Source organism: Podarcis pityusensis (assembly GCF_964106645.2).
Source record: "Podarcis pityusensis genome assembly, chromosome: 1".
In the NCBI taxonomy this organism is placed as follows: Eukaryota; Metazoa; Chordata; class Lepidosauria; order Squamata; family Lacertidae; genus Podarcis; species Podarcis pityusensis.
Window position 1 is genome coordinate 98,924,660 of NC_138028.1, and position 26,059 is coordinate 98,950,718.

General features: G+C 42.0%; 1 long non-coding RNA gene across 2 annotated transcripts in view; it reads right to left on the reverse strand.

The window, feature by feature from the left end:
• LOC308479337 overlaps positions 1-26,059 on the reverse strand; it is a 128,088-nt gene that overhangs the window by 59,969 nt on the left and 42,060 nt on the right. The window lies entirely within an intron of this gene.

A 26,059-nucleotide genomic window follows, 5' to 3' on the forward strand; every position in this document is an offset into this window, starting at 1 on the left:
TAGCACAGTGTTGGTACATCTCTGTCCCATATATAACTGGTGCGTAGGATCAGTTTGCCTGTTACCAATCACCAGTTATTTTAGGACTTCTGTTGGTAAGGAAGAGGTCACAGAGGATTCAAGAAAAGAAGCAGTTAAATTATGGTTGTGGGGAGAAAATTAAATATCTACCGTTAATTAACAGGCAATTCTCCAAGGAGGCAAAGCAATTAAAATAGGATAGGAAACTCTAAGCTGAAACCCAAAATGTGAATACTGTACACTTTTTTTTTTTGCTTCACATGTTTTAACGATCATTAAACAAAAAAGGAAATTTGTCAGAATTACAGAATGGTAGAGTTGGAAGGCACCCCTAGGGGCCATCTAGTCCAACCCCTGAAATGCAGGAATCTCAGCTAAATCATACACGACAGAGGGCCATCCAACCTCTGCTTAAAAAACTCCAGTGAAGGAGAGTCTACAAGTCCTCAGGAATGAGGATTAGATGACCCCCTAGTTGCTGCTTCTGCCTTCTGGGAAATCAAATTATCAGTGAGGTAATGGAGAATTTTGTTGGACCTTAAATTATTGGCAGAGTTTGAGTTCCAGCAGATACTGAGGAAGTTGAAGTCTCCCATGACTACAACTACAGTTCTCCTTTTTGAATGTTTGGTAATCTGTTCTAGGGAGACATCATCCAAGTCTTCAGTCTGGTTTGGATGTCTATAACAGACACCCACAGTAAGGTCACTGTTGTTTCCCTCTCCTAGAATTTCCCCCATATCTTCTCAATTTGTCTTCCATACTCCAAGTCATGTACACATCATTTACATAAAATGTGATTCCTGCATATTGTATAATTAAGTAACCTTGCATCGTGCCCTTTATTTTGTTACTGTTAAGAGCAGTGGACTCGTAATCTGGTGAACTGGGTTTGCGTCCCCGCTCCTCCACATGCAGCTGCTGGGTGACCTTGGGCTAGTCACACTTCTCTCAAGTCTCTCAGCCTCACTCACCTCACAGAGTGTTTGTTGTGGGGGAGGAGGGGAAAGGAGAATGTTAGCTGCTTTGAGACTTCTTAAGGTAGTGATAAAGCAGGATATCAAATCCAAACTCCTCTTCTTATTGTGTCTTTGCCAGTAACATAAACTTTGCTTCAGTGTCTAGCCTTCATATAGCTTGCTTCCCCCGCCCCCCCACCATCAAATCAATATCAACACACACACACTGCTCAAGCACAGTGGAATTAGTGTGGCCACTAGAGGGCTATGTAACTCAACACTTTTGATCATCTCCATTTCAAAGCTGTGTTAAGTTTTAACAGAAACATGAAGCTTGCTGCAAGGGTTTGCTCTGGGCTTCGTTTTGCTGGATCAGGGCACTGTGGCATCTGCTGTTCAGAAGAGCGGTGGCGGCGGAGCAAGGGGAATCTGACCTATTTCAAAGTCCGGTTGTTGCCTTGATCTTTCTTACTGCAGGCTGTCAGACCACTATGCGGATGTTCCCTTTGTTTGTCTGCCAGGAACTGGGAGCTAAAATTCACACTGGAATCTTTCGATGCCAGGGAATCATTGGGAGACAAGGGTGTCATCTATTTAAAGAAACCCTAGAGAAATACATGAGCTGCATGCTACTGATCAGTTATTGTATACTAAGTCCAGTATGGTGTAGTGTTTAGAGGGTTGAAAAAGGACCTGGGACACCTGGGTTCAAATCCACACTAAGCAGCGAAGTTCACTGGGCAAACTTGGGCCAGTTACTGTCTCTCAGCCTAACCTACCTCACAGGGTTGTTGTGAGAATAAAATAGGGTGGAAGAGAACTATGAATGTCACTTAGAGTTCCTTGGGAGGAAGGCGGGATATAAATACTACAAACAAAACAAAACAAAACAAAAACAAACCCAATTGTTAATCAACTGGGAACAAGACACTGTCATGGGTACTTCCTTCCCCCAGCCCTATATGGAATGCGTAGGATGGTCACGCCCTACTTTACAGCAGGTTGTCTTCTGTTTAGTAGCAGCTGTGTGATGGGGCAGTCCTAATCTTAGGCTGTGTACATACGTACATTTAAAACACATTCAGCACCCCCCCCCCAAGAATCTGGAGAGTTTACCTTCACAAAGCTTTAATTCCCTTAACAAACTGTAGTTCCCGGGGGGGGGGGGAGGGTGCCTTAAATGTGTTCTCAATGTAGGTATGTTATGCATGCAGCTTAAAAGAGGTCTTCCTTCCTGTGCGCAAGGGATCATAATGGTTTTTGCACAGAATTCCCCCTCCTCCAAAACCACATAACACATATGGGGCCGCAAATGTGATATGTGCTTTGGAGGACCTGCCTTGTAGAAATCTTGAATCCACGAACTGTGTGGAGGGGAAATCGCATATCTAGCAGTTGTCAGTGCCACCATGGCACTAAAAACATTGATCCTAGGTGCAGATCCTCATGATTTTAACAAGGCATTCCCACCCACACAACCCACCCTCAATTTAAAGGGAGAGGGATACGAAGGCAGGTATTAGAATGGGATCATACATCAAACTGATGCAGAGATTGAAATCCATATGGTAGGGTCAGAGATGTCTCTCCAACCTGATGCTTACTGTTCTGTAAGGAAGAGAAAGTACCTGGGGGTGGGAGAAAGAGGGGGAAGATAGGGTAGCCACAGGTGGGTAGGAGCCTTGGCCTCGCTGTTTTATCTGGGTGAGGAAGGGGAAAGGAGCTGAATTCTTTCCAGTGTGGCCTTTGGGGGGAGGGGATCCCACAACCTCTCCAAGGATCAGGGAAATATCCTATTGCCTTTGCTGTTATAACTGAAAGGCAATTGCATTAATATTATTTCATATTCAGCTAATGGTATTTAATAAACTATTAAAAGCCTCCCCCTGCATTTCCATCAGGAAATGTTCAAGGCAGCTTGCAAAGTGTAGATGCATGGCATGATCTTCCCTGGTCAGCTGGCAGTGCCTGCTGTAACTCACCGGCAGCCACAATCCTTTGCATGTTACTTAGAAGCAAAGTCCCACCGGGGTTGAAAGGGATTTACTGTAAGTGTAGATAGGATTGCATCCTAAAGGCTACTTTTATCTGCAGTGTTGCAAGGTACACTTTAAAAAAAGATACACATAGCCATTGTTATAGACAGATTTGTAGCTGTAGTTAAAAGAAGCCGTAGCCAAGGCACCGTCCCAAAGTAGATGCTGTACACAAATTGAATGTTTATGATTTTTAAGAAGAGTAAACAAGTAAGGGGGGAAAGGCATCATATACTTCAATCTTTCTTGGACCAGAAGTGAGTTACAGTGCTATTTATGTTTTATCTTCTTTATAGCTTCTACTTGGCATGCTGCAAAATCACACCTTAGGTTTTACACTTTATTTATTTATTTTGCTTATAGCCATTTGGAAGTTTGTGAAACAACTTGAACTTCCGATATACTGCTTTACTAGGAGTCTCCGTAACAGAATGTCCTCAAGAGCTTAGTATGGTATAAGAGTGCTTTAAGAGTATAGGTTGGATGTGTGCCGATGTTGGATTTTAAATGTGTGTTAGTTAATTTCAGAAGTTACTTTTTATGCATTTCTTTGTTTTTGTTACATAACCTGTAGTCTGAGTCTTTCAGCCACAAATAAATAAATACAAATGAATAATGATTCCCTTGCAAAATGCTTGTGAGTTTGCTAAAAGATAGGCCCCACTGGGTTTAGTGAGGCTTATGGCCTAATGATTGCTGCTGTCCAGCTCTAGTCTTAGCTTGTCTAGGCCCAGTGCTTCTTAAACTTGGGTTCCCTGCTGCTGTTGGACTACAACTCCCATAATCCCTAGCCCCTATGCCTGCTAGCTAGGGATGATGGGAGTTGTAGTCCAGCAACAGATGGTTAGATGGCATCTTGTATGCCACCTTCCAGCAACTCCTGTAGACAAGCTGGTGCCAAATGTTTTGCTCTGCTTTCCTTTGGACCACATCAGCACAACTGTGAAGGGGTCTTGTCATCTGCGTAGCCCAGGACCACCATACACACTGCCCAGCCTTGCCCTCCAGAGAAGTCACTTCGGAGTGGCTAACACAGCAAAAACAACATGGGAGGCAGCAGTTGTGAGTTACAGGTCTCTGCAGCCACAGCAGGTGCTGTGATTCTCCAGCAGTTTGACTTCACCCTTGGAGCTGCACTCCATTGTCTCTCAAGAAAGATGGATGCCAGCAACAGCAATCCTATACATGTCTACTAAGAAGTCCCATTGGGCTCTATGAGCTAATTCCAAAGTAAGTCTACAGCCCAAGTGCAGCCCAAGTGATAAGTGCTTACTTCTGAGTAGGTATGTACAAGACTGTGCTGTAAATGAATTAGCTACCAGGACAGGCTCAATAGATTTTTAATGCATATGTCAAAAGACAAAATGGCCCCCATTCCATGTAAAGAAGCCAAATAGATTGGCAGTTGAATCTGGGCTGATCTGATCTATGGGTGGTATGCATATCTATGATAGGAAAGAAACAGGGCTCACAAGGGTTTCTTTAACCACATGATTAGGCAAAGTCTATTTAAGGTCTGGACTACACATAAAGACATTTTAGAAAGAAGACCCTTGGTTGGATCTCACCAGTAGAAGCTGTAGCAGTAAAAAGGAAAAATATGGATAGGACTTGGGGAAAATACAATATCTTCTTGATTACAAAGGGGGCAACATAAAACTAAGAGACAGACAAAAGAGTTCTAATTGGATACTGGACTGGTTTCAATACTTCCAGACTAATGAGAAGTTCAAAAAGATAAGGAAAAAGGATTTACTCAAGAAGGTTCAGAATTTGAAAAAAGTGATTTTTCCACTTATGGTGGAAATGCAATTAGGCAAAGGAATTTTGGGAAATGGTGTACAATGAGCTAAAAATAATAATTTACATTTACATTTTCTTAAAAACTGGAAGTATTCCTTCTTGGTACAATTGGGAATGAGTTACCAAAAAAGCCCATAACTTATTCCTATATGCTACAACAGCTGCAAGGATAGTATTCGCAAGATACTGGAAACAAAGCGAGACCCCAGGGAAAGAACAATGGTTAAACAAAATCATTGAATAGGCTGAGCTTGCAAATACAACATCCAAAATAAGAAATGTAGATGATAAACAGACGAGGAGTGAGTGGGAGTATTTAGGGGAATATTTACAAAAATTCAAACTTAAATACAAATTCCAAATAGGGGAATTCTTCTGACAAGCAGTTGACAATATAAAGGATATGAGAAGGTTGAAAATCAGGTGGAGGTATTACTGCATATAGGGACGTGGGTGGAGTTTTGGGTTAAACCACAGAGCCTAGGGCTTGCCGATCAGAAAGTGGGCGGTTCGAATCCCCGTGACGGGGTGAGCTCCCGTTGCTTGGTCCCTGCTCCTGCCACCTAGCAGTTCGAAAGCATGAAGTGCAAGTAGATAAATAGGTACCGCTCCAGCGGGAAGGTAAACAGTGTTTCCATGCACTGCTCTGGTTCGCCAGAAGCGGGTGAGTCATGCTGGCCACATGACCCGGAAGCTGTACGCCGGCTCCCTCGGCCAAAAAAGCGAGATGAAAGCCGCAACCCCAGAGTCGTCCGCGACTGGACCTAATGGTCAGGGGTCCCTTTACCTTTATTACTGTATATGCAGCTAATTAAGACGCACAAAGAACTGTCATGGAATGTTGGGTGGGAAGTCCAAAATAATCACTGTATAAGAATGGAAAATGATATCACTGTATAACTGAAAACTTATAAAAATGTAAATAATAATAATAAAGGGATTGGCAGTTGAATCTTACTTCAGTACTAGTAATGGGATGGTGTCCTGCACCAAATATGAGGACAGCAGTTACTGGAAGGACAGGGGTCCAGGACATGCTTATGGCAAACACAGCCCTGACCTCTCACACTGGGCTCAGGAGGAATGGCTGGGAAGCTGCCATGACTGCCCCCTAGCATCTGCTATCTGAGGCAGTCACCTCCATCTGCCTAACAGTAGGGTCAATCTGATCAGCCAGCAGAAAGGAGAAATGGGCTTTGTTTTTTTGTTTTTTGCTGAGACAGCTACTTATCTGTAGACTCCATTTCGAAAGACAAAGCAACCCTTCTCCTATCCCTCCCTGCCAGTCTGCCCGCATTAAACTCCTGTTTTCTAAGGGCTACCAAATCAATCTGTTTATTTGCTTCAATGGCTTTTTCTACCTGGACCTTAAAAGACTCAGAGATACAAAATTGATTCAAGGGCTAGCTCAGCTCACTGCACCTAAAGTATTTATGGAACTCTGCAAAGGAATCTGGGGATAACAGCACTGTCTTATATAATGGCAATTCCAGAAGGAGGAGATACCAAGTCATCCATGCCACCATTCATTAGCCAAGGTCACTGGCAAATATAAGACAGCAGCTGATACAATTTTCTTGTCCAGATCCTGCCGCTCCTATTCCCCTTTCGTCTTAGGCAGCAAAGACGGTCTCGGTTAAAAAGCACGACTAAGCTACAGGCATGCTTCTGAAGTTAATGGATATATATATATATATATATATATATATATATATATATATGAGAGATAGTTGGATCCCTGTGGAACATTTTTTTTTAACAATCTTTGAGAAGTGACAGAACACGCTGTAATGGGATTTTCATCTCCTCTATTTGGTTCTCGATAGCCTGATATAAACTTCAGTATGACTCATGAGCAACTTCAGGGAAGAAGCATATGTTTTGTCATCTTTGTAAAAGATGCTGGTGCTGGTTTCACTTCTATTTAAAGTGCCAACATAGCCTGCCTTAACTCCCAACAGGTTTGTTCAGGTTTAGTTAGCATCCAACTCCTAATCACATTGCTAAGTCCCAATGAAATTAAGGTGACAAGTTATTCACATCTTAGAGTTTTTTCTTCCAAAAAACAACAACAACAAAAACCACACCAAAAATATATTGGAAACAGGAGAGTGGGGCTTTTGGGGGGGAACCTACTCAGTGTGAAAAATGAGGCGTTAATATGCATCTATTAATTTTGGAGTTTACTCTTATGTAGATTTTTTTGTTGAGCCTTTAGCTAAAATGGTATTTTGGAAAAGTACAAGAGGCAGATGCTCTCCATTCCTTTTAGAAACCTGGAAAAATCAACGTTTGAGGAACCTGCAAGAGTAGAGCAGGCCTCCCACTTCCCCACAAGAGAAATGGTGATGGAGATGGAGATAGCAGTGGAGCTCATGCACTTTTCCCCATGAGGCACCTTTTTTGTGTTAAACAACCTAAACACCTAAAAAGGATTTTTGTTTTGCTTTGTGAAACATTCAAAGGGTGTGTTAGAATTCCTGATCCATGATTGCAGTCATAGGATTGTTGTCTTTCACATGACAGTATATGTTTTGACTCCACAGAGTGGGAAGTGACGGGACAAGATGTTTGTGTTACTGTGTTCTGTGAAGTGGGACTATTGTCCTTTGTTCTTTTTTCTTTGCTGTCTGATGCTAGAGAGAGAAGGAGTTGCAGTGCTCCGAGTGTGTTTATATGTAAATAAAATAGATTAACCAAAATGCTGAGTTGCTGAGGTCTGTCACTCATGAGCTGCGAAGACTCTGCAGATCCCTAAGTGTGCTGGCATTGGTTGGCATCAAACACTGTGATTTTCGGGTTGAAGAAAGCTTTTGAAACTCCCGAATGAAAGACCAGGAGGGAGAGAACATGCCAGTCGGGCATGTGTCTCTGCCAGGGTCCTACTCGAGTGTAGGCTGAACTCCTGACAGGGGGCAAGCTACATGTTTTTGGGTTTGTTTTTTTTACCAGAACTGTATATTGTTATCAGATACGTATTTATTCCATAAAAAGGACACCTCTCCAGACATCCTTTTTATTGCACACTTGTGATAGCCCTGATAGCATCATGAGCACAAACTATCATTCACAGCAATCACATTTTCAAAAACATTTGCACCTGCAAATGTTTTGGGGCAGTCATTCTGCTTCATTTCCCATCAGTGCATATCCTGTAACTTCCTGTTGAAATCCTGGAACTTTTTATACCACAGATATTTTGGTTTATTTTTCTTCCGCCTTTGTTGCTTCTCTTCGTACAGCAATAATGTGGTAGCACTGGGGCAATGACATCAGAACAAACTAATGCAGAATAAATCCACCACTAATGCCCTGATATTGTGTCAACAACATGTTGCCAAATATACCTGCAATAAAATACAAGTCTTCTGCAAGGTGTGTGTGTGCTCACCAACAGAATTAAGTGCTGCATCCCTGGAAACAATAAAACCACAGAGTGCTCAACTGTGACTAAATTGTGCATATTATTTGCTTAGAATGCATTTGCAGAGGAATTTCCCACTTCTGGTTCAGTTGTTTAGAACAAAACTCAGAGGCCTGGAAAACAGTCGCCAAGAAGTGCCAAATATAAATGAGGCCATTTGTATGTCAGCAATACTTATTCCATCACACTAGTTCCACTGCCAATATATTGCGAACAGGCCCAGCTGCTCCCTTTTAATATGTGTATATTTTACAATGGTTTTTCATACGTGTTCAATAATAAAGTCACAAGTTAGGGGAAAAGAAGTGGGAGAGCAGAACAGGGAGGAAAGGGCTCCCTCATATTTTCTATCACATATTCCAAATGGGGAAGCTTTGGTGCTCCAGTAGTTGCTGGACTACAACTCCAGTCATTCCTGGCCATTGGTTCTGCTGCTTAGGGCTGATGGGAGTTGGAGTCCAACAGCCTGTGAGGGTGCTGCAGGTTCTTTATCCATCCTTTAAGGGAATATTAGTATACACCCTCAACTGTTCCTATTTGCCAGTGAGAGTCCATATCTTATGGTAAGATTGTCACTATTGTCAAGAAGACATTGGCAATGAGTTCTTTCCCAGTTTTGGTCAGTGTGTACACATGGGCAGTTACAGGTTTCATCAGGTTCCTAAAACATGGAGGGAGCCTCCATCTGTACAGAATGGTTCCCGACTGCAGTCAATTGCTGTCCAAGTCATGAAAGGGGTGAGGTGGAGAAACTGGTGTCCTCCAGCCCACTTTCTCACGGTTAATTTGTCTGCCAAATATTAGCCCCTGAAGAGGGCTAAAAGCAGGGATGTGGAACCACCGGCCTGCAGGCCAGCTTTGGTCCATGAGGCCATTTCACGCAAGCCATGCCCACCTGAGAGAATTGTTAAATTTTATTTTATTTAACAAAATTTATATAACTCTTGATTGTAATGAAACCGCTAAGAGGTTTATATGAAATATTGAAATTACCAGTAAAAACAGTTCATTAAAAGCCATTAATATCAGCAGTAAACTAAAAAGAGGTTAAAACACACCAACATCTATGGCTTGCCTAAGCAAACATGTTTTAAGGAGGACCGAAAAGATTACAGCAAAGGCAATTGCCTGATGTTGATTGGCAACGAGTTCCAAAGTGTTAGGTGCTGCTGCATGAAAACATTGATTTCTTATAGTGCAGCATGAATATTGTTTGGCACCTGTAATGCTGCCTGTTCCACATATCAAAGCAGTCAGGTAGGCCAAGTTGTGGGGAAGGCAAGCGCAGGGCTTGGCTGAAAGGAGTTTGCAGTGCTTCCCAGGCTCCTGGCAATGGATTAATGGGTTCATGCAAAGCACTGCAGAAAAGGCTTGGCAACCACTGTGCTTAGTCCTCCCCCAAGTACCAATCACAGAGCTTGCAAAGCTTGCTCTGCCCCGTGTGCAATGCTTCCTACAGAACTGAGCAAGCCTTTCAAGCTACCTCCCCCACTCCCGTGGGCCACCATTGACAGCTGTCAATCACTTGATGTCATTATGATGTTAGATAATTGACAGATGGGGGGGGGGCTTGTCTTCACCTTTGGGATATTTTCATCATTGTTTTCATCAGTACACACACTTTTTGTCCTCCTATAATCCCGATAGCCTCTGGAAGGACTGATTTCCAAGTATTTCAAATGTATTTCTAAGTAACTCTTCATGCAGAATAAAGAACACTAGATTAATCACCATTCTATTTCCACATAGACTTTGAGTTTGCGCTGCTTGGGGATATGTACAAAGCTAGGGAAAAGTCATCCAGAGTTCATTTTACGGCAAGTTTTAATTCTGTAGGGAAGGCAAAACCAATCTCTTCAATATGACATTGAAAATGTTTCTCGCTAACATCTGGCAAATCTGTTTGTTTGCATTTTCCACCATTGCAGGACTGTTATTTATAGTGTTCGTATTCTAATTTACATTTTAATTTTATGAGAGGATTGAGAATTCTTTAGAAGCTGCCGCAGTTGGTGTCGCTCTGCACAGAGTAGAATAAGCAGCCCCACGCTGTACTGGAAGTTATATTTAAAAATACCTGAATTGAGGCCTGGCTTGATTCTCCAGGGAACTTTTAACCCACTGGTGCATATGCTCACCAAATGAAGCTAGGCTTTTCCCCATTTTATTTTGATGCTATGTCCCTTTTTCCAAACGTGGGATAACCACAGATTTGCAGCTTGTGGGTACAGTGGGAATAATATACACCAGGCAACTGTCTTGGGTGAAAACTTGCCACAATTTTATTCATTATGCCGCAGGTAAGTGGGGTTGGCATGGCAGTAGGGTGGGAATCATGCCTTCATTCCAACCAGGCCTTGTTGGAGTGCCATTCCTCCTGTTGGTTGGGATATACCTCAGCCACCCATGGGAGTTGACCAGTATTGGGTCCCTCCATGGTGCAGATCAAATATCCAAGATCCTGCTGGCCAAACAGGGAAGGTTTTTGACAAGGTTGGGCCCCAATTAAGCTAGGGGCATGCCTGCATCATAGCTTCTCCCAGGGCCCTACTTTTTTGACCCTGCCTCATGCTATTTCTGTGCATAGCTGTGACAAGAGCATGAGAGCACTTGACAATATAGATGCACACACAAAGGGAAGGCAAGAGACTCGCAACCCTGAGGTTGGGAATAAAATTCCTTTTCAGGTTCTGTTTCCCAGTGACCCAAGCAACCCAGTGAGGCAATAGCACTGAGGAAAGGTAGGTGGGGAAGCTAGTGGGGCAAAATAGCCCTTGGCCACCTGATTCCTCATGAGATCCCGGCAAGATCCCTCAGCTAAAGGAGCCAATTCCTAGTGGCTGAGGTCCCTTTGTCTCTGCAACAATTTTTTTGAGGGGGCTACCTCCCCCCAAATTGAAGGGCATTGCCATTCAAATGGTCTATGTGTGCCATGTCATGTGATCAGTTATGTGGGGCCGGGCTCACCTGGGCCCCCCAATATTTTGTTCAAGTTGGCACTTTTGCCTCAGCCTTTTGTGGGATCTCACAGGAGCACAGCAGAAAGGCTAATCCCTGGCTACCTGACATCCTGGGCGCTGCTGCACCACCAGACTATGGTGTGCCCCCTGCAGGGGACATGCAGAATGGCCCTTTTGGAGCCATTCAGAGAAATGCCACATGCCAGTTGAAGGTGGGCTGCTAATCTAGCTCTTAGAATTCTCTGCTTCTGACTGTCAAGATAAAACTAGACTAGAAAGGCTCTTTAATTTCATTCTTGACTTAGTCACTGTAAAAACAGATACAGTAATTACTGAACTGTTAGAATGGAGACGTTAGGGTCTTCTTTAGGGGTGTGCTGAACATTCTCCTGATTTTGAGGTCGACAATTGCAGAAAATGTTATTGAACAATTTAAGTTCCTGTTTGGTACCAAGAGCAATCACCAAGCGCAAGTGAATGCAAGTAGAAGTGATAGCAAATGGGGATGATGTAAACGATGTGGGGAACGCTTTTGCCCTGGAAAAACACAGAAAAGAGACGTGGTTTTCAGCACTGCTGAATATATTTGCAAGAAAATCCCTGTGAATAGCTTTGCTTTCCCCTAGTATTGCTTAAGCACCGACACTTAATTTTTAAAGGCATATGTTCTGAAGAGTGTAAGCTCCATAACCTCAGGATGCTTTCCTGTGATTCATCCCTGCATTGCAGGGGGTTGGACTAGATGACCCTTGGGGTCCATCCAACTTTACAGTTCTAATATTTTAGAATTTTAAATACAGAACCATTGGGTTCCACTGGGATTCTGTTCTTTGGGCGGAGCTACAACTCACAGCATTAATCTAACGAGGACTCTTTCTCCAAATGTACACAATCCATACAAATCCTGAATGAGCACTAGCCAGGGGAACAAAGAGAAGGCAGACGTTTTTATGCAGTTGCCATGATTTTGGTGGTGATGGAAGGAATAACTTCAGAAGAAGCTTGATCTCTAAGGATAGGTGCCCTTTGATTTAAAAGAAAGGAGAAATATCTATCTTAAATGCTCTGTTCAGGCATACACACCCTACTGTGGTCATTATTGTACCTCAACAGAAGTAGGGCCTCTTTTTCCTCCCCCGCCCCATATGTTGCCTTTCATCTCTTTTGCGTGGAGAAAAGAAGCTTCAACCACCTTTTAAAGGAGCAATCACCACGCCATTGAATTGTGAAATGAAGATGCATATGGGGGACTTTGTGCTACCCCTTGTATAGCCTTAGTGGCTTTGTGCTGTTAACTGCTTTTGTGATTGAATTGTGCTCTTAGACTGTGAAAAATGCTTTAACTGGAATATTCCAGGTAAAGTCATTGTTGAATGAGACATCTTTGATTTTATATCATACCATTTTGTTCTTAAATCATATTTTGAAATCTTGGTTATAAAATGTATGGGTCTATGTGTGTGTGAGAGAGAGAGGGAGATGCTATTTCTAAACACACATTCAGTATGCCGAAATTTGGAAATTAAGTGGCGATCAAGTTTATATGATCACTGTCTTATCTGAAATGTCTGGTTTCCATAATTTCGGTACTCCGTTTAATTGATGCTCCCTTTCAAACTATACCTGGCAGTAGGGTTGTCATATCTCAGACAATAAAAATTCAGATAGAAAAGTTGTTGGCCTTTCTTTGGCAAAATTGCAACCACCACCACCATTTTTGAGCTATTTTTATGGAAAATCGGCAAAAACAGCACTGCCAACATAGGCTGCCATACATCCGGATACTTTAAACCGATTTCCACCTGGACACTGCTAGAGGCATCCGTATTCCACATGTGTGTGGGAAATTCTAGACATATGGCAACTCAATCCTATGGGTTTCCATTCATCTGAATTTATGTTTAGTCAAATATCTGGGAAGCTGCAATGGGCAAAGAAATTTTGTGGGTTTTAGCTTGTACAGCCATGAGTCAAAATACATGAACTTAAAGTCTACAAATTTCAGCTTAGCTATAAACACTTCTCAATTGTTATAAATTCACCTCTTGGCCATAATCTGCTGCCAACTAGTTTTGTCCACTCCTCTGCTCTGTCCATGTTACAGCTGCATTGTGAGTCCAGACACCAACTCTCTTGCAGTGTTTACATAACACCTTGCACACCACAAAGACTACACTAAACAATAGTATCAAAATAGAGCAGCTGCAAGCATGCTCTCTTATCCTGCATCACTGCAAAAGATCCATCCAAGTCCTCTGCTTTGGTGTATGGCGGTGAAGGTCCTGTGTGAGTGTCCGGAGGTGGTCGGAGGATGGATGGCGGCTAACAGATTGAGGTTGAATCCTGACAAGACAGAAGTACTATTTTGGGGGGGACAAGAGGTGGGTGGGTGTGTTGGTGCTGACCTTTAAAGCCCTAAACGGCCTCGGTCCAGTATACCTGAAGGAGCATCTCCACCTCAATCGTTCTGCCCGGACACTGAGGTCCAGCACTGAGAGCCTTCTGGCGGTTCCCTCACTGCGAGAAAAGCCAAGTTACAGGGAACCAGGCAGAGGGCCTTCTTGGTAATGGTACCCACCTTGTGAAACGCCCTCCCACTAGATGTCAAAGAGAAAAATAACTACCAAACTTTTAGAAGACATCTGAAGGCAGCCCTGTTTAGGGAAGCTTTTAATGTTTAATAGGTTACTGTATTTTAGTGTTTTGTTGGAAGCCACCCAGAGTGGCTGGGGAAACCCAGCCAGATGGGTGGGGTATAAATAATTAATTATTATTATTAATTTTCATTATTATTAATTTTTATTGTTATTATTTCTGCACTAAAACACAAGAAGAGCCTGGCTGGATCAGGGCAGTGGCCCATCCTGTTCTCCTAGTGGCCATCCAGATGCATATGAGAAGCCTAATAGCAGGTCAAGGAGACAATAGGCCTTTGCTGCCATTGCCCACTGTTCAGAGGCACACTGACTTGACCTTAGAGGAAGCATGTTGCATTTGTGGCTTGTAACCATGGGCAGCCTTGCCCTCCACAAATCTGCCTGATTACTTGGTACCAGCCCCTTCCTTGGGTAAATATGCTTCTGTGAGCTTGATGAAGTGGTCTGCACTTCCTAACTTCTTGATTTGCAACACCTCTTGTAATGCAGCCAAATCAAAGCCCGTTTTCTCTATTTCAGGTATTTTAGAGGAACCCTGATGGGAAGTGGTTATTATTTTCAAAACTCTTAGAAAAGACGAACGCTGCTTAAATTGACACTCAAGCATAAAAACAAGTTTTGAGGGAAAAGTTAGTTTCAGGAACTCTCCCATAGATGAAAGCAAGAAGCATGAACTGAAACACCTTGACTACAGTAGTTAACAACTGGAATAGTAATGTGTTAAAATGGCATATCTTATTTTAAAAAAGTAATGCAGCATGCTTCGTATCGGCTGAAAATCCACACACCTTGAGCACAATTTGACTATCTGCCTAAAAGAGTTCTGGCATTAACTTACTTATTAGAATTTTGTGTTAGTGGTAGCTGGTGTGTGGGTATGTAAAAGAACAAAACAATTTGCTTTTAATGTTAAATATTAATGATTTATTAGAGGGAAATGATTTGAAATTCCAATGCACAAGCAAGTACTTTGGAACCGCTATTAGTTAAAAAAACACCTCCCAAGAAAATGGGTGGTTAAGAATAAATAATAGCTTCATTTATTTCAATTTTATATTGCAAGACTGATGAGAAATATAGTTTTTAAAGTGGCAATAGGAATTTTGAGATTATTATTAATTTATTATCTACCCTTCACCCTAGGTTTTCTGGGTGGACTGCAACATTAAAACACAATATTAAAATCAGTTTAAAACAACTTACAATAGAGACGATAGTTAGGGGTACATAGTAGCTCAAGTATAGGGCAGGATTCCTATGGCTGCAAGTTTAGGAGAGAAAAATCGTGTTTCATTTTTTCTTTGTAATCAACAGCAGTTTGGTGACCTCCTTGATCTCATTTTATAACCACCAAGTTCTCCTGTTTGGCTTGAAATGAGACTGATGATGACTGAATGAGTCCACTAATTATCAGACTCTGGATGTAAATAAAAGCAGCCAATAGTAGAGACCATTAATTTTTTGTTATCACGGGAAGCATTGCTACAGATCAGTGTGAAAACGCTGGCTTATGCCTCACTGCTCTGACGAGCACAAGCCAATTACTGCAGATGAATTAGCTGGTGTGGTAGGAAGAAATAAACATCCCACAACAGACTGCTTTCATCCCAGTCAGCCGCAACGTTGTTTCTGATCACTGACTACGTGAAGATTCATCTAATTAATTCTTCATCTAATGGAGGACAAACAACAAACCATGCAGTCGGAGATGAGATTTAACAGTGGGTACAAACTTACTTTATATTTTGGGTCTGTTCACTTTACTTAGCTGCAGTTCAGTCTAAGCAATGAATGCTCAGTTTACACAGAAGTAACTGAAATCAATGGGATTTAGTAACTGTTTAGGACCATAGGCTTATTATTGTTTATTGAATTTATATACCGCCCTTCATCTGAAGATCCCAGGATGGTTCACAGTATAAAAACACAAAATACATAACATAGCAACACCAATAACCCGCCCCCTGCCAACTGAAACATTTTAAAAACCAGATTGTTTAATCAGCCCAAAGTCTGGGTGAAGAGGAATGTTTTTGCCTGGTGCCTAAAAATATTCAATGAAAGTGTCAGATGAGCCTCCCTGGAGCAAGAATAATTTATGTAAGTGTTTGTCTAGTGGCTATTGCTGTCAGCATCACTACCAGTACCATAATTTCAAGCATTTACTTTTTTTTCATGCATAATTTTTATTAATTTGCATAATACAAAATACAAAAACAAAATATAAAAGTTCGATTCTCATTTTCACAGGTTTTTTAAGTATGACTTCCTTCAACCTTTCCACAAATCATCCGTAATAATCTTTTATAAAAGTTCGCATTTCTTAATTTGTAATGCCATTAATCATTCTAGTTCTTCCATTTCTCTTTAGACAATACTCTTTTCTTTTTACAGAGCTCCTTTAAAGCCCACTAGTGTTATCTGTCCATCACTTAAATTTTCCAGATATTTCGTAAAACTTTCCCAATCCTTAATGAACCTCTGGTCTTTTGAATATCTAATTTTCCCTGTCATCTTATCCATCTCCGCATAATCTAATAGTTTTGCTCTCCATTCCTCAATTGTCGGTAGGCCCTCTGATTTCCAATTTTGAGCTAATAAGACTCTTGCTGCCGTTGTTGCATACTGGAACAGCTTGTGATCTTTCTTTTTTATCTCCCTTCCTACCAATCCCAACAGAAAAGCCTCAGGTTTTTTAACAAAAGTATATCTTAGAATTTTCTTCATTTCGTTATATACACTCTCCCAGAACCCTTTAACCTTTTGGCATTCCCACCACATATGGTAGAAGGTCCCCTCCCTTTCTTGCACTTCCAGCATTTATTACAAGTTCCATACATTTTGGCTAATTTTGCAGGAGTCATATACCATCGGTAAAACATTTTCATTAAATTCTCCTTTAGTGTCACGCAAGCTGTAAACTTGAGATGTTTTTTCCAAAGTTTCTCCCATTCTTCAAAATATATATTATGACCGATATCTCTAGCCCAATATATCATTACTGACTTTACTTCCTCGTCTATTAAATTCCATTCCAATAACTGATTATACATTTTAGACAAAATTTTATAGTTGTTATTCAATATCTCAATCTGGAATCTAGAATCTTTATCAGCATATCCTTTGTCTTTAATGTCTTTCCTGAACATTCCGTTTATCTGGAAATAGTGCAGCCAATCATAGACTTTCTCTTTGACCTGTTCGTACGGCTTCATTTTCCACTTTCCTTCTTCTTTCATTAACAGTTGTTCATAGGTAGCCCAATTGTCCCTCATGTTAATCTTTTTAACGCTCATGACTTCTAGTGGCGATAGCCAACGGGGTGTTTTAGGTTCTAACATATCTCTGTTCCTCTCCCATACCTCAATCAGTGGACCTCTGAAAATATGATTTTCGAAGCCCCTGTGTACTTTTCTCCTCCCATGCCATAGATAGGCGTGCCACCCAAATCTGTTGTTAAATCCCTCTAGGTCTAGCACTTCCTTATCTTCCAGTTTTATCCATGTTTTGACCCAGCATAGGCATGACGCCTCATAGTACAATTTCAAATCTGGCAGGGCAAAGCCCCCCCTTTCCTTCACATCTGTCAACAGTTTAAATTTTATTCTTGGTTTCTTGCCCTGCCAGACGAATTTTGAGATCACCCTCTGCCAGTCTTTAAATATCTTTATACCCTTAATTACAGGAATGTTCTGGAACAGAAACAACACTTTTGGAAGCACACACATCTTGATTGTGGCTATTCTGCCCCAAAATGACAGTTTTAGCTTGCCCCATGTTTCAATATCTTTCTTAACTCCTTTCCATACTGTCTCGTAATTATTTTTGAATAAGTCTATGTTTTTTGGCGTTACCCATATTCCTAAATATTTCACCTTTCTGGCCACCTCTATTTCCGTTTCTCTTTGTAATTCTTCAGTTTTATCTGTATTCATATTCTTTACTATAATTTTTGTTTTCCTTTTATTTAATTTGAAGCCAGCCACTTTTCCGAATTGGTCAAATTCTTCGAGTACCTCTTTTATTGAATCTATTGGATCCTCCATTGTTACAACCAGGTCGTCTGCGAATGCCTTAATTTTGTATTCGTTCTGCCCAACTGTTACTCCTTTTATCCCCTTATTTTCTCTTATTGAATTTAGGAGGGCTTCTAACACCATTATAAATAACAATGGGGACAGTGGACATCCCTGTCTTGTTCCTTTTGCTATTCTCATTTCTGCTGTCTCCACATTATTTATTATCAGTTTTGCCTTTTGTTCCGTGTAGATTGCCTTTACCCCGTTATAGAATTCAGTGCCAACCTCCATATATTCCAATTGTTTCAGCAGGAAATCCCAGATTATGTTATCGAATGCTTTCTCTGCATCCACGAATAACAACAAACCTTGTTTATCACACCTGTCAGATAAATATTCTATAATATTTACTATGTTTCTTATGTTGTCCTTCATTTGCCTACCCGGCAAAAAGCCTGCTTGATCTTTGTGTATACTTTCTACCAATATATTTTTTAGTCTCCTTGCCAGAATTCCCGCAAAAATCTTGTAATCTATGTTTAATAGGGAGATCGGTCTATAGTTTTTAATCTGTTGTAAATCTGAATCCTGTTTGGGGATTAGTGTGATTAGTGCCTCCTTCCATGTCTCTGGTATTTCTCTTTCTTTAAGGATATTATTCATTACTTCTTGCAATGGAGTCAGCAAGACTGACTCCATTTCTTTATAATAGCTACCAGTAAACCCATCTGGACCTGGGGCTTTCCCTTTTTTTAATTCCTTTATTGCTTCTTTGATTTCTTCTACCTCAATTAGGGCACTCAATTTTCCTTTCTCCACTGTGGAAATCTTTTTTATATTCTTACATTTTAGAAATCTTTCTATTTTTCTCAGATTATTCCTTTCACTGTTTTTAAAAAGTCCTCTGTAGAAATCCAATAATTTCAAGCATTTACAGTCCTATCTCATGTTATGTTCTTTTAGGTTACGTCCCACGGCAACCCAGAAGTACTGGAAAGGGTTACTTCCAGGTTTCGCCACTCGCACATGTGCAGAAGCACTAAATCTTGCTTCGCACACGTGCACAAACGCCAAATCGCACCACACACCTGCGCAGATACAGCGCTTCAGGTTGCACTCTTTTCATGTTGCGGACAGGTATCCAGAATGGATCCCGTTCGCAACCAGAGGTACCACTGTATTTAACTCTTAAGTCCTAAAGTTAGGGCAATATCCAAACAAAAGTAATCACTTTAACAGTGCAATCCTAAAAGGTATGTGTTTGACCTTCCTACCCTACAGCATGCCAGACTCAGGCCCTCAGGGTGAAAGAGAGTAAAGGAATGCTTTTGCATTCTTCTGTTTCTGCTTAAATTATATTTAGTTTTTCCCCACTGGAAACAAGGCAGAGAGGGAGAGATGGGCAAAGCAATCAAACCCCCTGATTCTTCCAAACAGTCTTGCCCATCTCTACTGCTTCTAGAATGCTTATAGGAGTATCGTGAGAAAATTAAAGAGATCTACTAAGTCGCCATGTGTTCTATGCTTCCTCTGCGTTAAGGAAACAGTGTTCCGTTTCTGATTGATACAGCCCTCCACCATCTATTGCTATGCTTGCCATGCCCAATTTTCTTGATGCCCATTTTAAAATTGGACCCCTGTCCTCATCTCCTCTTTAGTGGCTTTGCAACAGTACTTGGATTTCACAAGGTGACTGCCTACATGTTTTTAGATGGTCTCCTTAGCTATGTTTTTAAGAAGGCTAAAGTAAAACCTTTTCAGATAATGGTTGGCTGACCAGAGCAGAGGACACTGAAAACAGGCATACACTGACAGAGGCCCAGAGATAACCAGAGGAGGCTTTCCATGGTGGTCCTTACCCTCTGGAATCCCCCCCCCCATTATTTGGCAGACATGGCCTGCTGGGTATAAAAACATGTCTGTTTGCTTGGTCGTTCCCTGACCTATAGCTAGTCAGGGAGAGAAATTTGATTCAATAAGCATCTAAAGGTGAATATACCGAATTCTCAATTTCAGAAACAATATGAGAACTGAAACACGGCCATTCTTTGAAAATTGCACTTCTTTGAACTTTGCCTTCCAGTTATCCAGCCAAATAACATGTAGGAAAAATGTCCAGTCAAATGCATAGCTATTTGAAAATAATCCATAATTCTGTTAGAGGAAATTGATTTGGCAAAAATATAACACAAAAAATGTCATACAAAAAATGTATATTATTTTGTGAGAACTTTATTTTTGCAAACTGATGTATAAATGTGAAGAACCAAACCTAAGGTTGGGAAAATGAAACCCGTGATGAACCAGCAATGAATTATTTGTTCATTCTTACCCTTAACACTGTGTCCTTCTGTTCTATTATCCATTATTTTGTTTTTCTGTTTTAATTTGCATTTTTATTGTTGGAAACTGCTTTGAGATTTTGCTGTAAGTGATCTAGTGATATTATTAAATCAATAAAACTACATAAGGGAAGGCCATGATATGGCTCAAATTGGTGAGGGTCAGGAGACAGACCTTTCACCTTTCATTGAGACCCAATATTTTCCCCATAATCTGAGCATTGCTTTGCTATTGCTTTTCAAATCTGGAATTTTTGAAGTAGAACTAAGTTTGCTTGACTGAAATAAGAGATACTGGGAACTCAGAGGTCTGCTTTCTCTCTATACAGCTAACCTTGGCATTTGCTACTGCTTTAAAATCATGCTCTGTGAGTAACAGGTCTCACTGATGTCTTTTCATGCTCTTAAACTTTTTCACTGAATTGCTGACCCACTGAGCCAATTGTTACATGCTGGTATTCTTTCCCTCCAAATGGACCACATAGCAGTTTCACTGTTAGGCACCAGAGGTCAGCCTTGTTCTGTTCATTAAAACAAACAAACTACGTACAATATAGTCAGGTTCTTTCAGATGGAGAAATGGTAAGTATCATTTTCTGATCCATCTCACTAGCTTAGTACACAAGATGAGTGCAATCTGCTGAAGATCCATAATCAGCTGGCTTGGTACTTATATAAAACTCGAAATGGATAATCCATTTTTTAAAAAGAAGTTTACTCTCTTCAGAGGGAAGCTCAGGGTGAATTCACATATGCCTTGAGGATAATGAGAAAAATAGCAAAAGTGTCGATATTTCTCTCCCAGCTTGGCCACATATACAGGTGCCACCCATGAAATGAGGTTATTTCTAGAAAGTTCTGACAACACTCAGACAAAAATTCCTGAAAGGAAGCTGTAAGTGTGAAGTTTAATGCACCTTTAACCAGTATGGTGCATTCAAGGGGTTTGGGGTAAAACTCCCACCAGGAGCTGGCCATGCATACAGCATTTTAGCTAAATCAAAGTCACCCTGTGGCCTTCTAAACACCCTCGCTAGGATAGCAGTCATGGCAGCTCAAGGATCTGGGCCCCTTCATGGCATAGTATTTCCATCAGCCAGAACTCAAATTGTTTGACTCCAAAACCTCTACACATTTCAAGGCATCACAGCACCATTCCATAATTCCTCCAGCTCTTTTGCTCACTTTTTCTCATCCGCTCTAGCCAGCAGGACTGTACCTTTATCCCACACTATTTATTTATTGCATTTGTAGCCAACTGTTTTTGCTCCAAGGACCTCAAGGTTGCACATATGGCCACCTTCATTTAATCCCCACAAAAACCCTATGAGGTAGGTTAGGCTGAGAGGCAATGACTGGCCCAAGGCAGAGTGGGGATTCCTAGTCTTGACACCCTAACCCCTACACCCCACTGGCTATCACCAGGCAGAAAACGAATGAAAAGATTGGTGGATGAACAGGCTGTGCCGAGGAATATGGGCTTCCTCTTCAGTGCATAAACCAGGAATGGTGAACCTCTGACTCTCCAGATGTTGTTGGATTGCAACATCACCCTTAATCCTTGGGCATTTTGGCTGGGGCTGATGGGAGTTGGAACCTAACAACATCTGGAGAGCCAGTGTGGTGTAGTGGTTAGGAGCAGTGGACTCGTAATCTGGTGAACCGTGTTCGTGTCTCTGCTCCTCCACATGCAGCTGCTGGGTAACCTTGGGCTAGTCACACTTCTTTGAAGTCTCTCAGCCTCACCTCACAGAGTGTTTGTTGTGGGGGAGGAAGGGAAAGGAGAATGTTAGCCGCTTTGAGACTCCTTAGGGTAGTGATAAAGCAGGATATGAAATCCAAACTCCTCCTCCTCCTCCTCCTCCTCCTCCTCCTCCTCCTCTTCCTCTTCCTCTTCCATTGGGCAGTTCAGGAGTACTTTGTGTACTGACTGGATATCCTTTAGCTTCAAGTAACATGGTAGTTATCTAACAGGGTTTGGGGTCCTGGAATCAGGTTTCTTTTCACAAATTTGTGCATCAGAGCCTAGATTTGTCCACCTTACTCCTGAGTACATGCAGGTGGGTACGCAGAGGTGGGAAATCATATGCTGCTATTTCTAACATGACAGTGTGGATAGATTCTGGTCCCCTTAACACCAAGCAGTAGCAGGGGTGCTTACTTGTGCCGCCTGCAGCCTTGGAACCTGACTTCCGGTGGTACCAGTCTCTTGTTCCCAGAGGAAGAAGGCTCAAAGCCAGGGGAGTGGTGGTGGGATGATGATAAGTGGTCAAAGGGAGAAGGACTAGACCGGGAGGAGGAGATGGCAGAAGCAGTAGTAGTGAACAGGAACAGGCTATGGCAGAGTCCAAGGCAGAAGTAGGGGCTGGGGAGGAGTGGGGCAAAGAGGCAGAGGGGCTGGCTGCGGAAGAAGCCAGGGAGTCTCCCCTTCCTGCTGTGACTGGCTCCCCTCCTCCCCTGGTCTCCTAGAACATGCTGAGAAATAAGGAGGACAGAAGAGGGAGGTTGTGCGCAGAAGCAGCCTGAGACTGTGTGGGAAAGACCCTGGAGATGAGGAATCCAAGTGGACACTGGGAAAGTTTCATCTTCATGTCACTGTGAAGGACACTGGGAGACCTTCAGTCCTCGCAACTGTTTCATTGGGGCAAGACCTCCTTTCAAGAGTCGCTGAGGCCACTAGGCCAGTGCTGTAGATTTCCTTGAATAAAGAGTTAACTGAATCAAGTGATTCATTGTGTTGTGCTAGCCTATTGCCTGACTCCAGCCCTGACACTCTGGTGTGACCCCCAAATCTCAGGGAAACCTGCATGAAGGGGCCTTAAGATGCTTTTCACTTCAGCTCTGCTAAGTATTTGCGCCGTTCTGGCATGAAACTACATAGTATCGTCAGCAGTAAAAGTTATATTCTGGCCAACAAAGGCACATTTCTGTTTACTGCTTTATATATAAAAAAAACAAGCCACAAAGAAGCAAAGGCAGAAAGCTATAAGATTAACTAATGCGATTATATGGATTAATTCTTTAAATGCAGATTACAAATGTGGATTTTTAATCAATGATGCTCACTAGGGAAGCATGTCTGCTGAAGGCACCGCTGTAAATATTCTAGTCACATCTCCAGAGGGTGGCCATGCATTTAAGAACCTGGTCTTGCCACTAAATGATACTTCTGTTTATTTCACTTCTCACTTACCCTCAACTTTTTGGGGGGCGGGGTGGGGGTTCACTGATATTGACACAGCACTTCATAGCCTGTTTGTTGCAGCACATTTGGTGATGATCAGTGAACACAGAGAGAAAACCAGCAGACAAACAATTTTCAAAGCAAGATAGGCATTTTTAAAATATCTATCTGTTTGATAGGTAGTTCCTGTAGGTTATTGCTCATAGACCTAGGACCAGTGGTGGAGCTTCATGCTCCAGCACTGGGGGGTGAAGAGCAGGTGGGGAGGGGCTGGCGCGCGTCCTGGGAGCGGGGTACCCAGTGCGGGTGGGGAGACAGCCATGATGGCACCCCACCGGGATTGCGCTGCAGGGGGCGGTGCACTCCCCCCGCACTCATCTTCCTCCGCCAGTGCCTAGGATGCATCTCTACATGTCTGGGTCCTGCTCACATAGAACCAAAGAGTTGGAAGTGACTGTACAGGCCATATTGTCCACTCCCAACCAATGCAGAAATGCTATCATGACAGCATCCCAAATAGGCAGCCATGCGGCCACTGCTTGAAAACCTTTAATGACAGAGAACCCACTGCCTTCCAAGCAGGGATGCGTGTTGATTCAAACCCATGCATTTCCAGGTAGGCCTGGTAACAACTCCATGAATCAGTGGAGAAAGTACATTCAGATCTCCCAGCATAGCTTTACAAAATCTGTTCATGCTGAAACACTGCTGCTTATATCAAAATCTTGTTTTAATTTAGATTTTAAACAAAAACAAGAACCCTACAACTTATCTTTCCAAAGAGCATTCAAGGCAGTTCCAGTATAAACCAACTAATAAAACACAATCATTTCTATCTTGTTCTTGTATCTTAGCTGTGCACAGCCAAACCTTTCCTTTAGATACCGCTTAACAAAAGCAGCATTTGAATTTAGTTGTAGCAGAGCTGGAAACTGAACAGCTGACGTTGCTGACGTTGCTGACGTGAAACTGCAAACTGCAAAAAGGAAGCAATTATTTGTCACATTTTTATTTAAATGTTCCAAAAACGGTACGGCTTGTTCAAACTGTGTGTTAGAGAAGTGTGCCTTCCTGGCGTACATTAATGGAAAGGACTGCGAACAAATGAGAGACTTTGTTTAATTAGCACTGAAATTGAGTGTGCATGGCTGGCGACTGTTAAAAGTCCATCTGGCCAAAGACAAATGAGGACCAGAATGTACAGAAGTCTCCCAAACCTGGCTTGGCAGAACACACTAACTGCAGCCTTGGAAAGGGGCAGGGTTTCAAAGTAGAAAATGATGCCTCTTTAGAAGTCCCAAGTAAATAAGGCAATACTCCCAGGTCACTGTGGATACAGGCAGGCAGACATAATAAGGGGTGAAGGCAAGACGGGACATGAAAAGCTCTTTTTGCACTTCCTGCAGCTGCCGCTTCACTGTGGCAGGGAGTGAGTGAAGTGAAAGTGAAGTCCCTGGGGTGAGTTTTCATAACCATTTCTGACAGGCAGGAATAATTACATGGCGATTTTCTCCTCTGAGGTTTGAACTTTCTTGTGCAGGCAGTCCTATGTAGACAGGTTTAAAATCTCACTCCACTTTGAACTACTTCCACAAACTATTCAGATACGTAATGCAGCAGAGCAAAGATGGGCACAGGGTTGAGGTGTGTGTGTGTGCGCCAGTGGCTTCAGGAGAGAATGCCATCGCCCATTTCCTCTTCCCTGCCAAGCCCTTCCTTTGCTCTTCACCTGTCAGCAAGGCTAAACTGCTCTATTATAAAGCTAGTTTGTCTTCACAGGGCTCTCAAGTGCTTTTGTGATTCATGACACAGGAAACGTATACTCTCTGAACCCACAACTAAGGCTGCATGTACACTGTACATTTAAAACACATTTAAAGCAACTGATCCCCCCCCCCCCAAATCCTGGTAGTTTTCCCCTCACAGAACAACTATTCCTAGCAACCTTAAACAACAGTTCAAAGGAGTCTTTAGGGAAAGTCATGTGGTTTAAATGTATGGTGTCTCTGTAGCCAGAGGGTTGTGTGTCCATATTATAGTCAGCGAGAGGGGGGGAGAGAGATAAAAGTACTCATATCCAGAGCTTTTTTCATCCAGAGCTCAACTCAGGCACCTCTCATGTGGGCGCCATTGCCATTCTAAGAGAACCAGGGAGAAGTTCATGGTGAGCTCCGGCACCTCTTTTTCTAGAAATATAGCACTGCTTATATCTTGAGCAGTTGAGTACCATCACAAAAAAGCACTGACTATAGCAGAGAAAGGAGCTTAATCACCATGTCTGTTGCCTACACCTTACAAGAACTAAAGTAAGCAAAAAAATCTGATCAATATTTTCAGATCTGCGCATGTATCCATACACATGAACTTAGGTCTTAGATAAGAATCCACAGAATTACCAGGGGGATGTTTACTGAAGACAATTGTGTGCCACAGACATCAATACAATAGACACAATTACTCTATAAATACATATATTGCCTTGCTTATTTGGGGGAATTAGCAAGCACCAGACAGCAAGTGAAATTACTTCTCCAGACTGAAGCACCTGTGCACAAATAGAAACTAGCAAGATGCTTCATTGTCACAATTTGCAAAGGCAACCCAAACCCATATGTACTTATCCATAAGCATAACCAGCTCCTAATACAAATATA